Source organism: Staurois parvus, unplaced genomic scaffold, assembly GCF_062004578.1.
Source record: "Staurois parvus isolate SC_StPar_1 unplaced genomic scaffold, SC_StPar_1.0 ptg000153l, whole genome shotgun sequence".
NCBI lineage: Eukaryota > Metazoa > Chordata > Amphibia > Anura > Ranidae > Staurois > Staurois parvus.
Window position 1 is genome coordinate 16,882,580 of NW_028317949.1, and position 19,706 is coordinate 16,902,285.

Consider the following 19,706-nt stretch of genomic DNA (forward strand, 5'->3'; position numbering starts at 1 on the left):
AAGGATCTTTACGTAAGGAATTTACAGATCTCCCCCACAGATCAACCCCCCACTGTGCTTCCCTGGGTTAGTGCCCCTATGCTTACCCATTCTTGGGTATGATCGTCGGGTGATGTGTTTCAGGAGCAGCTGTGAAAGCTGAGCAGAGCGGGAGCCTCCAGGAGATACAGCTTTTTGCTCCATTTGCCAGACCATGCCCCCCTTACTGAAGTTCTTTTTTAAGGTCAGCTCAGTCAAAGTGTTATCTCTTTGTCTATTTTCATTGTGTGCAAAGCTATATGTAATGGAAGCATTGTTGTATTTTTTAATGATTGTTTATGAGGTTTATATTTGTCTGTGAGACTTTCTTATGGCACAGCAATTAAATCACATTTTGTAGGTACAAGGATGGCTTGGTTTTGTTTAACCATGCCCCTAACACCCCTCCCACTGTTAACAATTTGGTCACACCCAGTTTTTGGTGTGGTGTGCGATGTGCTGCATGCGCCACAGGTTGACACCGCCGTCACCATCACTACTTATTCTCAAGTTTTACAGCTGGGAGATATGTACCTGTGTTTCATTCCCCAACATTATACCCTTTCTCTTACCAGGCAAAGTGTGGAAGTTTTAGTTTGCCTTACCTGCCTGCTGCCTGTAGCCAGTGAGAGGAGGTGGGGATTGCATAACTCCCTGCCCCACCCATTGTTGAACAACTGTTAATAAAATGCACTTTAGAAGCCCACAAAAGCACCAGAACTTCAATAGCTTAAAGGAGCACAAATAAAGTGTGTGCCATTTGGGGGTGGGGGTTGCATTGTGGAGGGGAGGGGGGCATTGGGAGGATGGTGGGGGAGGGCACTAACATGCACCTTTGCTTGTGTAGACCAAAATCCTTGCACTGGACCTGGTGGTGCATGATCAGTATCAGTGCAGTTAACACAGCATGAAACTTTGTACCAGGGACAATATAACTCCTGTGTCTCCTATGACGTAACTCCTATGGATGAAGAGAAGCTATGTGGGACTCAGAAAAAGCAATGAAGAAGATGGTAGCATCAGAGGAGGATGTGGCTACAGTAAACCTGAACCTGCCAGTGCTGGAAGAGAGAACACTAGTAGGCAAGTGTGCCATAAAAGGCAAATGTGCTGTGAATTCATGCACTCTATAGTAGAGCCTACAATTATCCACAAGTTCTGCCTCACCAATACATAACATTGTGCTATCATTGTCCCTCTAGGGCAGGGGTGTCAAACTGGTGGCCCTCCAGCTGCTGCAAAACTACAAGTCCCATCATGCCTTTGCCTTTGGGCGTCACGCTTGTAACTTTCAATCTTGCAATGCCTCATGGGACTTGTAGTTTGGCAACAGCTGGAGGGCCGTCAGTTTGACACCTGTGCTCTAGGGGGTCTATTTACAGGAGATTCCTGTGTGATTCATACAGCAGATGCTTGCTTGACATTTGTCCATCTGTATTTTACATCATTCGGCTATCAAGTTTAGAAGATTTGCTATATTTACAGTATGTGTAATGAGCCCACTGATGAGTGAATCTTGTTTGTTTTTTAAATGCGAGGGGCACGTCCTATTTGTAATTAGATTCTCTTTATTATGTTGTACTATGATACTGGTGGGCTAACCTTGTTTGAATATGAAAAGTCAAATTTTGTTTGTAATTGCAATCTATAATGATTAGAGATGAGCGAATCGAACTTGGCGAAGTGGAATTCGTTTTGAATATTAGGAAAAATTCGATTCGCACCGAATCCGAATTTTAGCAAACTTCGGATGCACAAATCGAATTTTTCCCGATCAGCCGGCAAAAAGTGTCACTGCAGAGAGCTCCGCTATTTCTGACAGTTCTCTGACAGTTCCTTCACATTTACAGCGGTTGAAACATTGTATCTATTTGTTTCCATTTAGGATACAGATGTTTTTATTCGGAAATAAATAGATACAATGTTTCAACCGCTGTAAATGTGAAGGAACTGTCAGAGAACTGTCAGAAATAGCGGAGCTCTCTGCAGATACACTTTTTGCTGTACTGGAATTCTTCTTCTTTTCATTCTTCTTCTTATTTTCATTCTTCTTCTTCTTCTTTTCATTCTTCTCCTTCTTCTTTTCATTCTTCTTCTTTTCATTCCTCTTCTTCTTCTTTTCATTCTTCTTCTTCTTCTTCTTTTCATTCTTCTTCTTTTCATTCTTTTCATTCTTCTTCTTTTCATTCTTCTTCTTTTCATTCTTTTCATTCTTCTTCTTCTTTTCATTCTTCTTCTTCTTTTCATTCTTCTTTTCATTCTTCTTCTTCTTTTCATTCTTCTTCTTCTTCTTTTCATTCTTCTTCTTCTTCTTTTCATTCTTCTTCTTCTTCTTTTCATTCTTCTTCTTCTTCTTTTCATTCTTCTTCTTCTTTTCATTCTTCTTTTCATTCTTATTCTTTTTTTCATTCTTATTCTTCTTTTCATTCTTCTTTTCATTCTTCTTTTCATTCTTCTTTTCATTCTTCTTTTCATTCTTCTTCTTTTCATTCCTCTTCTTCTTTTCATTCTTCTTCTGCTTCTTTTCATTCTTCTTTTCATTCTTCTTTTCATTCTTCTTCTTCTTTTCATTCTTCTTCTTTTCATTCTTCTTCTGCTTCTTTTCATTCTTCTTTTCATTCTTCTTTTCATTCTTCTTCTTCTTTTCATTCTTCTTTTCATTGTTCTTCTTCTTCTTCTTTTCATTCTTCTTCTTCTTCTTTTCATTCTTCTTTTCATTCTTCTTCTTCTTCTTTTCATTCTTCTTCTTCTTCTTCTTCTTCGTCGTGCCCCGTGACTGCCCAAATGAGTGAAGTGTGCGGTGATTCTAAGATTGACGGCACTCATCTGCATGTCATACTGACTGACAGTATTATTTCTCTTCCCCAGAAGACTCCAAGGGCATTTAAATTAAAGGTACAGTGTTCTGCACTAATATAAAGGCTCTCTGAAGCCTAGAAACCCTTTTAATAAGTTAAATTCGCAGCGAATAAATTTGCATCGAATCGAATTTCTCCCGCAAATTCGGCGAATCAGCCGAATCGAATTTTTGAATAATTCGCTCATCTCTAATAATGATGCATGCAAACCGGCAATTCTTCTTTGAAAATGATAGGCAAATAGGATAATCCTGAAAATGTCCAGCAAACATTCACTGTGTAACAGGGACGGACTGACCATTTGGAAACTCGGGCACTGTCCGAGGGCCCGGGGTCAGTAGGGGGCCCGATGAGATGCCCCTGGTACCTTTTACATAGGCTTTTGTGGCCAAGGACACAGGGGCCCCATGATCCCCTATTGCCCGGGGGCCCCATGAGTTGTCAGTCCGCCCCTGCTGTGTAAATCTATTTTAAACAGAGCCCAGAATTTTCATAAAATAAATTATGGTCACAATTCTGCTGCTACTCTAAGGAAGAATTAGATTGCTACGGTATTTTTTTAAATATTTTACATTTTAAGTGTGTGTGTGTGTGTGTATATATATATATATATATATATATATATATATATATATATATATATATATGCAGTATAATGTTTTACTATAATCTACACAAAGTAGAAATGAAGAAGAATTTCTGGTGTTAAAGCAGACCATTACCTATTTTCTTTTATTAGGATGAGATACAAATTCATGCTGACTATTTTTACAAAGCTTATTTTAACGAGGAATGTTTTAGTCTTTGCTGCCTTAAAGAATTATATGTTTTAATCCTCCAGAGTATATTTTCCTTTAATAACTTGTCAAAGATTTTTGGAGGCTCTTTTAGATTTTGACATTTAAAAATCCCACTTCAAAGTGAAATGCTTGCAAAAAAGGATATTTAATTCCAATTAATTAAATTGAAGAAGACACAAATCCCTTAGAGAAGATGCAACCCAAGCTGTGGCATGGGAACCTTTTAATGCATGGTATTTTTTATTTACTTTTTTGGTTTTAACTTAACTACAGCAACCACCTGTAAATATTTAAATTTAATTAAACTTATTATTTTTAGTGCATAGGTACTATACACTTAAAAACCAAGGATGAGAGTCAAATTCATCAGAACCTAAAGTTGCTGTGAATATGAATTTGTGTTTAGCGTGAACTTGTGAATGCTGGCTGAATTTAGGGTCGGCAGACTTAGAAGCCTACGCATAATGCCTTGCATAACCACCTGAACCTTGTCAGCAGCCTTACAGTAGTCGATAATGGTGGGAAAACTTGGTAAACTAGCCCCTCACTATGAAACAGTGGGCTCATAGCAGTCATACATGTTGATTCACTAAATGACTAGTGCAACACCAAGTAGGACAAAAAAAATAAAAAAAATACAGTAATACCAACCACATGTATAGATCTGCAGATGGCAAGAAATCAGTTTTGGAAATGTGTCTGTGCCACAATAATAAATATCTTACCATGATAGTTGTGAATCATTTGCTGGGGATACTACTGAGCATCACAGTGACTAAATGCTTAGCAATTCCAACTGACAGCACTAGGGTCATCGTTTCAAATCCCAAACATGGTACTACCTTCACATAGTTTACATATTGTGCCTTTGAGGATTTCCTCTGGGCACCTCCCACACTCCAAAGGCATGTTGGTAGGTAAATTGGCTCTAGTATGTGTCTGTATGAATGTGAGTTGGGGATATTAGATGGCAGCTTATTGTGGGCAGGGACTGATGTGAATTTATAATACATACATAAAGCACTGTGTAAATTGATGGAACTATATAAGTGCCTGAAATAAATAAATAAAATGCCTGTTTAAATTAGTGTGCCTTTTCCATGCTTTGCTTACTTTTTTAACTTCTTCCCACCCGACCTATTGTACAATGCGGGAACCCTAATATCCTGGGAGGACATCATAGGATGTCCACGGGACATGGCAGATGACAGATCACCAAGAAGCCCACGTGACTCGGTGGGCGAAAAGCTTAACATCACTTCCGGGTGACGCCAGCACATACGTAGTCTCTCGGACCAGCAAGTTCAAAATGGTAAAGCTAAATTGTATGCACCCACGGCACCTTGCCCGACCCCATCAGCTATTGTGTTAGGCACAGCCGCTCTGCTGCATACTCTGCTTATCCTTCATCTGCCTGACTTTGCTCCAACTGCCTACATATCCTTACAAGCAGGCTCAGCTGCTCCTCTGTATACTCTGCAGAAATCTTGATCAGTTCATCACTGTCCACATCAGGGATGGCGCCATATATAACCTGGCCAGCAGGACTTTATGCTGTATACCACATGTGAAAATACCTATTTGGGTAACATCATTTGATCTATTTAAGGAATGATTGCTTACACCTGAAAACCACTATCAACGATTACAATATTCCACTCACCCTGGATTCATGTTAGTTTGGTGGCAGGTTTGAAGCTAACTTCTTATATCTGTTCAGTTCTATATAAATGCTGGTCTATGAATAGGTTATTGGTGAACATACACTGCTGGAGGAATATATATACAGTATACATTTAAGCTGATACTGTGGGATCGGTGTTTACACTTCATGATCTACAATATATCGATCTCTCACTGAGATGTGCGTTGTGTGGCTGCTGAGTGTTCCATATTTGGCTGCATGAAGTAATTTATCTGGCAATCAAGCCACCATCTCTACTGCCATGATTTATTTTTGGAACACTATCTCTATATTGCACACACTAGTGTAAAACCCATCTTGAAAATATAAATTGAATCCGGTCTCTATGGGATACATAGTGCTGCACCTGGTTTTATATCTCCATCCAGGTTTATATCATCTACAGCCTTGAGGACGTTCCAGAGAACTTACATTTTGTTTCTATACTATTTTTTGGTCATATGCTTTGTTATCTTTATCATGCTTACTATCCATCAACTTTTCATGTGATATCAAAATAACTGTTTAGAAAATAGGTGGACTATGTTTTAAATTTACTTTATGACCTAGATTTCTGTTCTATAGTTTTCTCTGGCACTATTCCTCCTATTCCCACATCTTACACCCATTTTATCTGGATTTTCAATAACCCTTCCTTGGTGCTGGGACTATAGCATGCGTGGCGTCACCCCGGAAACCATCGCATTCTCTTCTATTTTTCTCTTTGGTAGTGGTGAGGCTCTCTCCTTTCATCATTGTTTTTGATTTACCATGTGTATTGATTCGTGTTTTTACTGCAATTAAAGATTTATACATTTTTCTTATTACAAGCTGCAGTTTGACCTCTTTTGGACCCGCTTGACTTAGGAATCTTGTGCCTCTGTCATTGTTTTCCCTTTTTGTTTCCCTCAGTTATGTTTGGGTCCTGAGGACACCACATTGCTATCTCCATGTGAGTCGGCATATTTTCTGTGTATATGGAGGCCAGTATTTAGTTCATTACATAATTTCTGACCCCCCTTTTTTCTTAGGTATTCTCACTATAGTCCATAGTTGGCAGTGTCCCGGTTACCCCCCCTTTTTCTATATGTGTTGTTAGCTATGACTGGTCAAAGCAGTCACATGGTACACACAACGCCAATCACAACCCATCTGTATCATGTGATGAGTTTTGCCCAATCACAAGTAATCACAACAAATGACTGTGTTAGGAATGGACTGGCCAGCAATGGTGGGACTCACCTGCCTTTTGATCTGCAGTACCAGGGCTGGCCAGCGGGTGCTCCCAGCAATCAGAGACTCAACCTTTCAGCCAGCTAACACCTGGAACTGATGATACTGGTGTATTTAAGGGATGGCCAGACTTGCAGACTCTGCCTTGGTGTTGTGTTTGTCCTGGGCCCTGTATCTGTCCTGCATCCTGTTTCTGTTCCTTTGCTGACTTCTCCTGCTCTGATCCTGGCTTGTGACCCTGACCATCCCTCTGTCTGACCCTCTGTACTACGCTGCTTGCTACCTGTTCTGATCCCTGGCTTGTGACCCGGACCATCCCTCTGCCTGACCCTCTGTACTATGCTGCTTGCTACCTGCTGAACCTGGCCTGTGACCCCGACCATTCTCCGCTTGCTCCCCCTGTACCTACCTGCCCTATTGATATTGACCCGGCCTGCCTGACGACGCTTGCTTGTATATACTGTTATCTGTGGGTGGTTTGGTTTGGTTTGTTTGCACCGTATTATGTTTTAGTATTGCACTGCGTTTATGTTTGTACTGTTAGTGTTAATAAATTATATTGTTTATAACATATCTGAGGTCTGCGTTTCCCTGCTTCAGTCACACACCTCTGGTCATACCTGGGAGCCCTGACAGACTGATTGAATCAGTTTCATTCAGTAACAATGTTTGCAAATATCAGTGAAATACATGGTATTAGCAATCATAATGTGTAAAAAAAAAAAGAAAAATCCTGATCACTTGTCCAGAGTAGTTCAATATTACTATTGTAACACTGTATTGCTGTGGTCACAGTGTGTTGAAAAACAAAATTGTAAAAAAAAAAAAAAAAAAAAAAAATTAAATTATTATTATTTTTATACATACTGTCACCAGTCAGTATTCCTGATCACCGCCACATCAGTTATATAATAACACTGTACTAGACTGGTGACAATACGTAAATAAAAAGTGAATTTTTTTTTAATCTCTAAAATTGCAACAAAAAATTACAACCGCCAAAAAAACTCACCATGCCATTTACTAAATACCTTTGACTGTCTATTTTTTAAAAAAATTGGTAATTTGGGGGGTATTTGTACTATCCTGGCATTTTCAGGCCTCAAGAATTGAGATGGGCCGTCTGTACATCAGGATTGATCGATTGTCGGGCATTCAGTATATACCATGGTGTGTGAACTCTATAGCTTTCTTACAGACTAAATACTATACACTAATTTGGGGTATTTTCATCAAATGCATGTAGCAAAATACATTTGACCTAAAGTTATGAAGAAATGTTATTTATTTTATTTAAAATAAAATTTTATAACAGAAACACAGAAAATTTAGTTTTTTTTTCAAAAGTTTAGATTTGTTTTTTATTTATGTCAGTGGTGATAAAATACCACCAAACGAAAGCTCTATTTGTGTGAAAAAAATTATAAAAATGTTTTATGGGTACAATGTTGCATGACCACACAATTTTCATTCAAAGTACGACAACACTGAAAGCTGAAAATTAGCCTGGGCAGGAAGGGGTTAAAAGTGCCCGGTATTGAAGTGGTTAATAAGTATGTCTGCAGCAACAAGTTCAATGTTTTTTTTCCAGAGAGAGATATTAATTAGGTTCCGGAACAGTCCACAAGATACTTGCAACAGATGAAAATATCCAGAAGAATATTTTTAAATATTACAGTACAATGAACAACAGCCCTCAGAGTCCCATTTAAAATACTTCATATCAAGCATTGAGACACTACACAATCCAGCATATATCCAATCTATATTATGCACCTAGGCAGCTTTTATGCATGTTTTTTAAGTCTGACCAAGCAATCTGCATTTTACAACCCTTTCAGATCACTTCCTTTGACCCTTTGATGTGAAAAATGCGACTTGTCTGGTCAGCTATGTGCTAGCCTCACACACCTATGTACTGTGAACATTAAATATAGTATACAGTACATATTTTTTCATATACAGAATGTCCTACATGTATGCAGTTTCAGCTAAAAACAGTACACAGTTCTGGGTATTTGGCTGTGAGACAGAGACTTCCCATCTCACACCTAGATCAAAATAGAGTCAGTCTGAGAGGTGCTCAGCCATTCATAGACAGCTTTGTTGATGAAGTCGCTATATTCAACTCTGCCAGTAAGTTTTGTATTCTCCATTGACTGTGATAATTGTATTTCCTTTGTTATTTTCTCTGGCTTGTATCCAGTGGTGACATATGTGAAATGTAAGTGTGCATTTTAACACAATGCAGATAAGTATATGGTATAGAAAAAAACAGCAGTGAGCGCTAATCCTGAAAGCGGCTGAGCACTCTAAGCAACCAATATAAACTTAAATGAAATAACATAAAAATAGTGCAGCGCTAAAAGTAGTGACAATAAGACAAATAAAAGTCCACTAAAAGTCTTGGTCATATGGACGTGTCCAGTGACAAATGAGGATTCAGAATTGGTGATCCGTGTGGAAACGGCTGAAAAACGCACTCACCAGAAGTAAGACACATAAACGCAGTGTGCATCTAGAGCTCATGGATCCTCAATCCAGAGGGGAGTAAAGCTGGTCCGGTTACAGGAATGGTGAATCCCTCCTCTGTGGATGCAGCAACAGATCCTCCTTCTCTCGATTAGGTGTAGAATTCCAAGATCAAGATTCTGCAAGCAAAAGCTCCTTAAGAGCAGCTCATTGGCTCCCCAACTATCTTAATTTGCATTAAGCAGATCTAGTGTTCTGATTTGCCGATGCTCTGTCTTACGCAACTCTACTCACAATTTGGCGTGATAAGTATATGATTATGCAATACAGATTCTCAGAGTATGCACAGTATGTTGTATTACCTTTTAAAAGATTGTTATACCCTTTACCCTGAAGAAGATTTGTAAAAAAAAAATCAAATAAAAACATATTGGTATCTCCTGATAGGGGGTACTTTGTGAAAACATTTCAGCATTGGATGTGTATATATGGCTAAGCTAGTGGGTACATGGGTATTGCAATGATCTAGTGTCACTTATTTGTAGGATGTACTACTTTGCCAGAACAGCTGTTTTTTAATGTGGACATATTTTAAAATTCTACAAATTTCTAAAATTCTACAAATAAAATATGAAATGTTTTATACAAATTGTTTCCCTTTCCTATGGGAGAAACATAATAGTTTGTAGATGTACTAAGGATGTTGGCAATGCTCAACTCTAAACAAACATACCGTATTTTTCACTCCATAAGATGCAATTTCCCCCCCCCCCAAAAAAAATGGGGAAAAATGTATGTGTGTCTTATGGAGCGAATATGGAGCAGCTGGCCTGGTATTTCCCCATGTTAGAATACAGGGCCGGCCGCTCGGCTCTTTTCTGCAGACCTCCAGTGGTCCTACCTGTTCCTCGTCCAGCGGTGTCCTCACAGTCGTCTCTCCCCTGCACCAGCATGAGCACCCTCTGTCACAGCCGGGTGCCCAGTGTGCATGCGCAAGAAGCTCTGCGCTTTGTGATAGGCCCTGTAATCTTCTGGGACCTGTCACATGTGCCAGAAGATTATGGGGACCGCAGTCTCTGGTCATCTTGTGTACTGTGTCTGCAGTCTCTGGTCATCTCCTGTACTGTGTCTGCAGTCTCTGGTCATCTTCTGTACTATGTCCGCAGTCTCTGGTCATCTCCTGTACTATGTCTGCAGTCTCTGGTCATCTCCTGTACTATGTCCGCAGTCTCTGGTCATCTCCTGTACTATGTCCGCAGTCTCTGGTCATCTCCTGTACTATGTCTGCAGTCTCTGGTCATCTCCTGTACTGTGTCCGCAGTCTCTGGTCATCCCCTGTACTATGTTTGCAGTCTCTGGTCATCTCCTGTACTATGTTTGCAGTCTCTGGTCAGCTCCTGTAGTATGTCCGCAGTCTCTGGTCATCTTCTGTAGTATGTCTGCAGTCTCTGGTCATCTGTACTGTGTCCACAGTCTCTGGTCATCTCCTGTACTGTATCCGCAGTCTCTGGTCATCCCTTGTACTATGTCTGCAGTCCATTGGTTCAGAATATATTTTTTCTTGTTTTCCTTCTCTAAAACCTAGGTGTGTCTTATGGTCAGGTGCGTCTTATGGAGCGGAAAAATACGGTAATCTATTAAAACAAATTCGTTTGGGGAAACCATATACTGTATGTTGGACAGACATATATTCTGAAACACTGGGACATGGAGCTATTATTGTTTATTGAGGCATGTAATGGCATGTAATGGTAAAGCAATTATTATATGGGTGATAATAAATACAGTCAACAAACAGTAATTTCTACCTAAACATAACATACTATTTAAACAAACTCTACATATGAAGGAAATAGATGACAGATCCTGGTTTTTCTTTTAGCGCAATATTCCAGTAACATTTAAAGGTGAAGCAAACACAAACCTATCAGTCAAACAGAGAAATGCCCTGTCATATTTTGTAAGAAACATATGCCATTTTAGTCCTTTATATAACACAGTGGTGCTATACACTCTTTGATGCAAATGGAAAGGATGATGCTAAAACCTGCCATACATGGATCAAAGTTTGGCCAGTACAGCAGGGACCAGCCGAATTCAGATCCACATACAGTACAGGCAGGCTGGTTGTACATATATGTATATATAAATACCACTTCCTTAAATTAAAAATTAAAGGTTAAAAATAAATCCCCACAGCATTAAAATTCTATGAAGTGTATTTTTTCTTTTTTTGTGGTTATATCATCTTGGAAAAGCATTGGAAGTATTTAAAGGACTATAATTTTGGACACTTTTTTATTATTATTATTATTATCACACAAAAAGCAAATAATATGTGATATGATTTTAATGTGTGGATTGATAGGAGTGGTTGCATATTGTACAGACACGGTTTTGGATTAGTATTTGTATATAATTTTTGAGGCTGGTTGTACAGAAGTCAGTCTACTGATCGACGTCTGTACAACCAGGCTGTCAAATTTTTCCCACTTGATCAGCACCGCAGGCTACAGCCGGTAGTACTGATCAGTGTATTCTGCCAGTAGGGAAGTCTCCCCACTGTCAGAATGCAATAGCTCAATGGGGAGGTATTTCCTCATCCACATTAAGTGTGTGGATGAGGGAGATGATTATTTTTTTTTTATTCAGCCAGCTGGTTGAACAAATAAAAAAAGATTCATCTATGACCAGACATGGGTCTGACATTGTTGCAAAATAAACATTTTTGAACAACATTCTCAATCACTTTGGTGTCATTTTTTTAAAGATGAATGACAGACATGTTCATCCTGGAAATTTTTGTTTCAGGTGCATTCGTTCATTGAAGGATTTTGTTTCATTATATTGATTATATTGAACCAATTTGTTTTTGGAATTAATTTTGAATCTTCTGCATTTGTTTTGCACATTTGCTGGCTTCGATGAATTAAAACAATTTTGCAGGTTTTTTTTTTTAAGATTGCTATATATTACTGGGAGTAACTTGGAGTGTTGGGAGGAACTTGCAATATTGGGAGTAACTGGGATTAATTTGGAGTAGTGGGGATAACTGGGAGTAAGTTGGAGTACAAGGAGTGACTGTGAGTAACTCGGAGTATTGGGAGTAACTTGGAATACTGGGTGTAATTGTGATTTAACCTGGAGTATTGGGAGTATCTGTGATTATCTTTGAATATTGGGAGTAACTAGGAGTAACTGTAATTAACTTGGAATATTGGGAGTAACTTGGTATACTGGGAGTAATTGAGAGTAAATTGGAGTAGATTGGAGTACTGACAGTAGTTTGGAGTAACTTGGAGTAATTTGGACTAAGTTTGAGTAGCTCAATATTAAATCTAAAAATGTCCAACAGGAATGGCGATGCTACCCAGTGCACATATTGTTCCAAGTATTCGTTCCTTGATGAGCCATTTGAGGGTGAATACTGCTGTGTGATATTAAGCTAGTTGTTTCTCTGGAAGCCCAGATCTTGGATCTAGAGAATCAGGTAGCAACACTGTAAAGCATCAACAACTTGGAAAGGAGCTTGGAAATTACCCAGCAGGTGCTGGCGGGGACCAGTATAGAGGTGGGTAGAAACCCCAAACATTACATATTTTTTAGCAGAAACCTTATAGAATAAAATGGTGGATTTTGCAATTTTTTATGTCACACAGTATTTGCAGAGCAGTTTTTCAAATGCAATTTAAAAAAAAAAATACACTTCATAGAATTTTAATGCACACAAACACAATATAATACCCACATTATTGGTAAAATATAAAATATGGTGTTGCACCGAGTAAATAGATACCAAACATGTCACACTTCAAAAATGCGCACACTTATGGAATGATGCCAAACTAAGGTATTTAAAAATCTCCATAGGCGATGGTTTATAAGCCTTTACAGGTTACCAGTTTAACGTTACTGAGAAGGTCTGATGCTAGAATTATTGTTCTCGCTCTGACGTTCGCGGCGATACCTCCCATATATGGTGCAATCGCTGTTTATGTATGAGAATGAGACCAATGCGTGCTTTCGCCTTTGCACATCAGAAAGGGGGGCGGGGGGTGCTTTAGATTTTTTTTTATTATTATTATTATTATTATTATTATACAGTATTTATAAAGCGCCAATAGTTCGCTCAGCGCTGTACATTACAAAGGGAGACAGAACATGTGACAGAACAATACCAATACAATGCAAAACATGAGGGGATCAAGGGCCCTGCTCTTTCGAGCTTACAATCTAGGAGGGAGGGGGTGGTGGCACAGGAGGAGATAGCTGTGGGGGATGGAGTGGTAGGAAGAGTGGAGGAGGGAGGCAAGTTAGCAGGGGGTGGGGTAGGCTTCCCTGAAGAGATGGGTTTTCAGGGTGCGCCTAAAGGAGAGGAGAGTAGGTGATAATCTGATGGGTTGGGGCAGGGAGTTCCAGAGGATGGGTGACACCCTGGAGAAGTCATGGAGGCGGGCATGGGAGGAGGAGACCAGGGAACTAGAGAGAAGGAGGTCTTGTGAGGAGCGGAGTGTGCGTGCTGGGCGGTACTTGGATATTAGGTCAGTGATGTAGTTCGGGGCAGTATGGTGGACAGCTTTGTACGTCAGCGTTAGGATTTTGAATTTGATCCGTTGCGCAATCGGAAGCCAGTGGAGGGATTGGCAGAGGGGGGTGGCGGAAACAGAGCGGTTGGAAAGGTGAATGAGTCTGGCAGCCGTGTTCAGGATGGGCTGAAGAGGGGATAGCCAGCGGCGAGGCAGGCCAGTGAGGAGGGAGTTGCAGTAGTCGAGTCGTGATATGATGAGGGAGTGGATGAGCTGTTTAGTGGTTTCTGGGGTTAGGAACGTGCGGATTTTGGCGATGTTGCGGAGGTGGAGTCTGCACGAGTTTGTTAAAGATTGGACTTGGGGCTGGAAGGATAGGTTGGAGTCCAGAATGACACCCAGTACTCTGGCCTGCAGGGCGGGTTTGATGGTAGCGTTGTTGGATGTGACGGAGAAATCAATGGGGGGTGGTGTCCGGGCTGGGGGGAAGACAAGAAACTCGGTTTTGGAGAGGTTCAATTTAAGGAAGTGGAGCGACATCCAGTCTGATATGTCGCTCAGTAGGTGTGTGATTCGGGCTGAGACCAAGGGGGTGAGGTGGGGGGTTGAGAGATAGATTTGTGTGTCGTCGGCATAGAGGTGGTAGTTGAAGCCGTGAGAGTGTATGAGTTGGCCAAGGGAGGAGGTATAGATGGAGAAGAGAAGGGGCCCGAGGACAGAGCCTTGAGGGACCCCAACAGAGAGGGGGAGTGAGGGGGAGGTGGTAGCATTATAGGTAACGCTGAAAGAGCGTTGTGACAGGTAGGATGAGATCCAGGAGAGAGCAGAATCTCTGAGGCCGAGGGAGTGTAGTTTTTTGAGGAGGAGGGGGTGGTCGACTGTGTCGAAGGCCGCAGAGAGGTCAAGGAGTAGGAGCACTGAATAGTGTCCATTAGCTTTGGCGGTTAGCAGGTCGTTGGAGAGTTTGAGTAAGGCAGTTTCGGTGGAGTGTAGGGGACGGAAGCCGGACTGTAGGGGATCGAGGAGGTTGTTGTCGTTGAGGTGAGAGCATAGGCGGGTGTAGACTAGGCGCTCGAGGAGTTTAGATGTAAATGGGAGCAGGGAGATGGGTCTGAGGTTGTTCGGGTCATTGGGGTCCAGGGAGGGCTTTTTAAGTATGGGGGTGATGTGTGCATGTTTCAGAGGGGAGGGGAAGTGCCTGAGGAGAGGGAAAGATTGAAGATGTGGGTGAGGGAGCGTAGGATGGAGGAGGAGGAAGGTCGTAGGAGTTGTGAGGGGATAGGGTCGAGGGGGCAGGTGGTGAGGCGGGCATCAGAGAGGGTCTTGGAGACTTCCTCGATGGTAGTAAGGTCAAAGGTGTGGAGTGTTGGGGGAGCTTCAGTATGAGGAATGTAGGGTGGGGTGGAAGAGGAGGTCAGAGCAGTGGTGGGGCCGTGGGAGAGGGGTGATGAGGGGGTAGCTGAGTGAGGGTGAAGGGGGTTGGAGAGAGTTTGAGCAGCGACGAAGTCCCTGCGGGTTATGTCGAGGGGGAGGGGGGATAAGGGGGTAGTTTTTTATATTATTTATTTATTTTGTGCACTGATACACTGTGACAGATGTGTTTGTTCACTGTACACTGACAGATGTTTTTGTGCACTGTACACTGTGACAGCTGTTGACTGATGTTTTTGGGACACCGTGACAGATGTTGACATGTGACCTGTGAAGAGCGACAAATGGTGCTTGGTGCACTGGTGTGGGATGGCTGCAGATCTGTGTAACTGATCAATAAAATCATAAGCTATCACAGATCAGCTGTCACAGTTTGCAGCATCCCCCCCGCCCCCTGCACTGAGCTTTCACAGAGCTCAGTGGCGGGAAACAGCTACAGAGGCATGTGTCTCTGTTGACATTCAGAGATGGCTGTGATTGGACACAGCCATCATGTGATCAGGAGGGCCAATCAGAGAGCTCATGTCCCGATCTGTAATGCGCTGTGTCCGAGGGACACAGCCATTACAGAATCGCACTGCTGCATAGCCTCAGGGCTGCGCACAGGCATGTGTTCTGAGGGATGTACAGGAACATCCACTCAGAACGGTGAAGCTCTAACCTGGCCTTTCATGTACATTGGCCAGGTGGGAGGTGGTTAAACTAGGTGTTTGGGGGGAGGGATCAGAAAGCAAAGGTCAGAGGGGGCTAGAACCATAATAACTAAACTTGGGGTGAGTTGGTTAGCAAAACATAATCAAAGCCAAAGAAAAACTAAGAAGGAAATAATATGTTCTGGTACAATTGAATCTCCTACCACAGTTAGAAATGGCAGCGAGGCAGGGCAATGTCATCATAATTCAACTATCCAGATATTGACTGAAGAAATGATGAGCCTTATATCAGTAAGCTGTTCCTTCCACTCAGTGTCTTACAGGACAACTTCATGAGCCAATTGGTGGATTCCCCGACTAGAAATAATGCATTGCTAGATCTGTTATTAACAAATAAGACAGATCTGGCTGCAGATATGGAAATACGGGACAACATGGAAACCAGAGATCACAGGATAATTACATTCAGCATAAATTATAGGATAAGGAGGCACGAGGGTAGTACAAAAACACTAACTTTAAAACAGCCAACGTTTCTAAACTACACTCAATACTACAAGATATTAAATGGGACCAAATCCTTAAAACATTGAACACTGAGAAAAAATGTGAATACTTTAGGACGGTCAGCAACAAGTATATCGCAATCTACCAGTAGATTAGAGCCATTTGACTGGTAGATTGTGATTGTGGCTTGCCGATCCACCATCCCAGATCATCAAACAGAGTGATATGCAGATGGACTACTTGTAAAGTCTGAGCTATAGTAGGGAGCAAGAACCGCTTAAACCGATGCCTCCTCTGTAGTGCTTGCTCCTGTCCCATGTGTAGTGATACCAACTGCACTTTACTTCTTGTCCCGGCTAGTGGTCTCCAGAGTGGTGCCAGCAGCACGAAAGAAGAGACCTTCAGAGCAGGGGCGGACTGACACCTCATGGGGCCCCCGGGCAATAGGGGATCATGGGGCCCCTGTGTCCTTGCCCAAACTCAAAAAAGCCTATGGAAAAGGTACCAGGGGCATCTCATGGGGCCCCCTACTGACCCCGGGCCCTCGGGCAGTGCCTGCCCCTGTTTCAGAGCAGTATAAAGCAATACACTGGGCGTAATAGTTAAGGGTTGCTTTCACCCTGATGCGCTGCAGTTTATCCACACCATTGGGGCAGTGCAGTATACCTGCAGCTTTCCTTTGGGTTTGCTGCGCATAGCCATAGACTTCTATTTTACCCTGTGGGTTTGATGCACTTTCTGAAAGCACACCAAAACTCCTGAATGCAGGTGTTTTGGTGTACTTTCAAAAAGTGCACTACACCTTCGTGATATAATAGAAGTCTATGACCAAGCACAGCTAAGCCAGGAAAGCCACAGATGCACTGAGCCACATCCATGGTGCAGGTAAACTGCAGCATATCCATGTGAAAGCAGCCTTATAGGGGGCTCAGAACAGTAAGGTTTAATTTATATTTGCAGTTTGGGGGTGGTAAAACCCCATAGTTAAGATTTGTTTTTTCCACCCCCACCCCAAGTACTGTACATTCCCTTTACCTTCAGTGGCCAGGGTTATACACATGTATCAGCCACAGATGGAATTATACACCCTGTCATGGTTGGTGGATGTAACACCTGCCAAGCATGACCCATTCAAGTGAATGAGGGTGCTCTGCAAGTGCCCTACAACTTTGTGCAGTACAGCAAACCAGGGGTTAAAGCAGGCAGCATTGTGTTGCTTTCGCACCACCTGCTTTAACCCCTTGGACCCTGCAGTAGCATGCAGGTGTGAGGAGCTTGCAGAATGGTCCCTTTTACTTGAATGGGTTGCAATTGGCAGGAAGTAGCACCCACCAAAAGCAACAGGGGGGTTAATTCCTGCTGCAGCATGTGCACACATGTACACCTTTGGCTGCTGCTTTAGCAGCTAAAGGGGGTAGGGATTGGAGGCAGTAAAACTGTGACTCAACCACAGGTTTTACCCCTCCCCCCCGAAGGGGGTGTGAATGAGCCCTAGAGGTGTCGCTGCTGAATGTAATTAAGGGCTTATTCACAGGCACTGCTTCTCCACTGAATGTCAAATCAAGTGTGTTTGTTTGGTGGTGAAGAGGCAATATTTTGCCTCCTTACCACCTGACTTAAACCCATGATTGATGTGCAAAGCACGTGACTGTGATACAGTAGCACAGCAATTAGAAGTTTAAATCAGGTATGAGGAGGCAACACTGATCGACATTATGTCCTGTGATCTTTGACTTCTCCCATGTTGTTCAGGTAGATCTCCACCTCTTTAAGGTTGCCTACCCGTGCTTTAAGAACATATTAAATAAAGATATTATTCCCTGTATTCCAATGGGCCATAAATACAGTATAAAAGAGTGAAGGTTAAACCTGGGTGACTAAACTTTAACATAAAAGGACATATCAAAGAGAAAAAAATGTCCATAAAGGAAGGGACATTTTCAGCATTCCAACACTGCAAAGAATGCAATAAAAAGTGTAAGAACACAATCAGAGTTGCTAAAATAGACTACAAGAGACACATAGCAGAGGAGAGTAAAAAAAACATAGAAAATGTTTTAATATATTATTAGTAATAAAAAGGAGGTTCAGAACATATTGGCCCCCAAAAGGATGGCAAAGGGAAGTTGGTTACAAATGGCAAAGAGAAGGCAACTGTACTAAATGCATTCTTCCCCTCAGCTTTTACAAGGAGGGGTATAGTAATCAAGACTGTATCATTAGTAACACATCACAGAATGTATCCTTGTGGCTAACAGAAGACAGTGTCAAAAAAAGACTAGAAAATCTCAACACAAGTAAATCACCAGGACAGGATGGCTTACACCCGAGAGTCTTCAAAGAACTATAGCCAGACCACTATACCTAATTTTAAGGACAGCATACTGACAGGAATGGTACCAGCTGATTGGCAAAGGGCCTTTGATTACCCTAGATCAGTGGTTCTTAACCTGGGTTCGATCGAACCCCAGGGGTTCGGTGAGTCAGTCTCGGGGGTTCGGCGGAGGTGACCCACACCCGACTCATATGATTTGTGATGACATGCCCCGCTTGTCCATCATTGGCTGCAGGTGGTCACGCAACATCGCTTAGCCCAGTGGTCGGCAAGCCGCGGCTCTTGTGTGCCGGGCGCCCGCTCCCCTCCCTCCTCTCGGGCGGCAGGGACTCAAATGCAATGATTGGCCAGTCTCGCTGCCACTCACATCCTGATAGCCAGTGATTGGCTGTCAGGATGTGTGTAGGCGGGGCATCGTGACGAACGTGAGAGGAGCTAGGCTCCTCTCACAGTCCGCCCTGAAGACCGGAACGGCGCGGGAATACAGCGAGAGGAACGCACGGAGCAAAGGTAAGTGAATTGACACAGGGGGGACTTGGGGACTTAATATGGGGGATGAATTAATATGGGGAATGAATTACTATAGGGGGGATGAATTACTATATGGGGGATGAATTACTATATGGGGGATGAATTATTATATGGGGGATGAATTACTATATGGGGGATGTATTACTATGGGGGATGAATTACTATATGGGGGATGAATTACTATATGGGGGATGTATTACTATATGGGGGATGTATTACTATATGGGGGATGAATTACTATATGGGGGGATGAATTACTATGGGGGATGAATTACTATATCGGGGATGAATTACTATGAGGGATGAATTACTATGGGGGATGAATTACTATATGGGGGATGAATTACTATATGGGGGATGAATTACTATGGGGGATGAATTTTCATACCGTTTGTGACAACATATCTTTGCGAGCAATCCTTTTCGAGGATGCTGGACATAAAGACGAAGAAAAGGAACAGACTTTGTTGCGAAAATGACATGAGAGTGGCACTTGCCAAGGTAATGCCGCGCATTTCTGAACTGGCCTCTGAAAGACAACAGCAGAAGTCACACTGATTTGCGGTAAATATTCATTATTTTGTTTTTGTGTGAAAATCATGTTTTAATGGTTTTGTTCTTAATGGTTTTGTTCATTTTGTGCACCTATGTATAAATA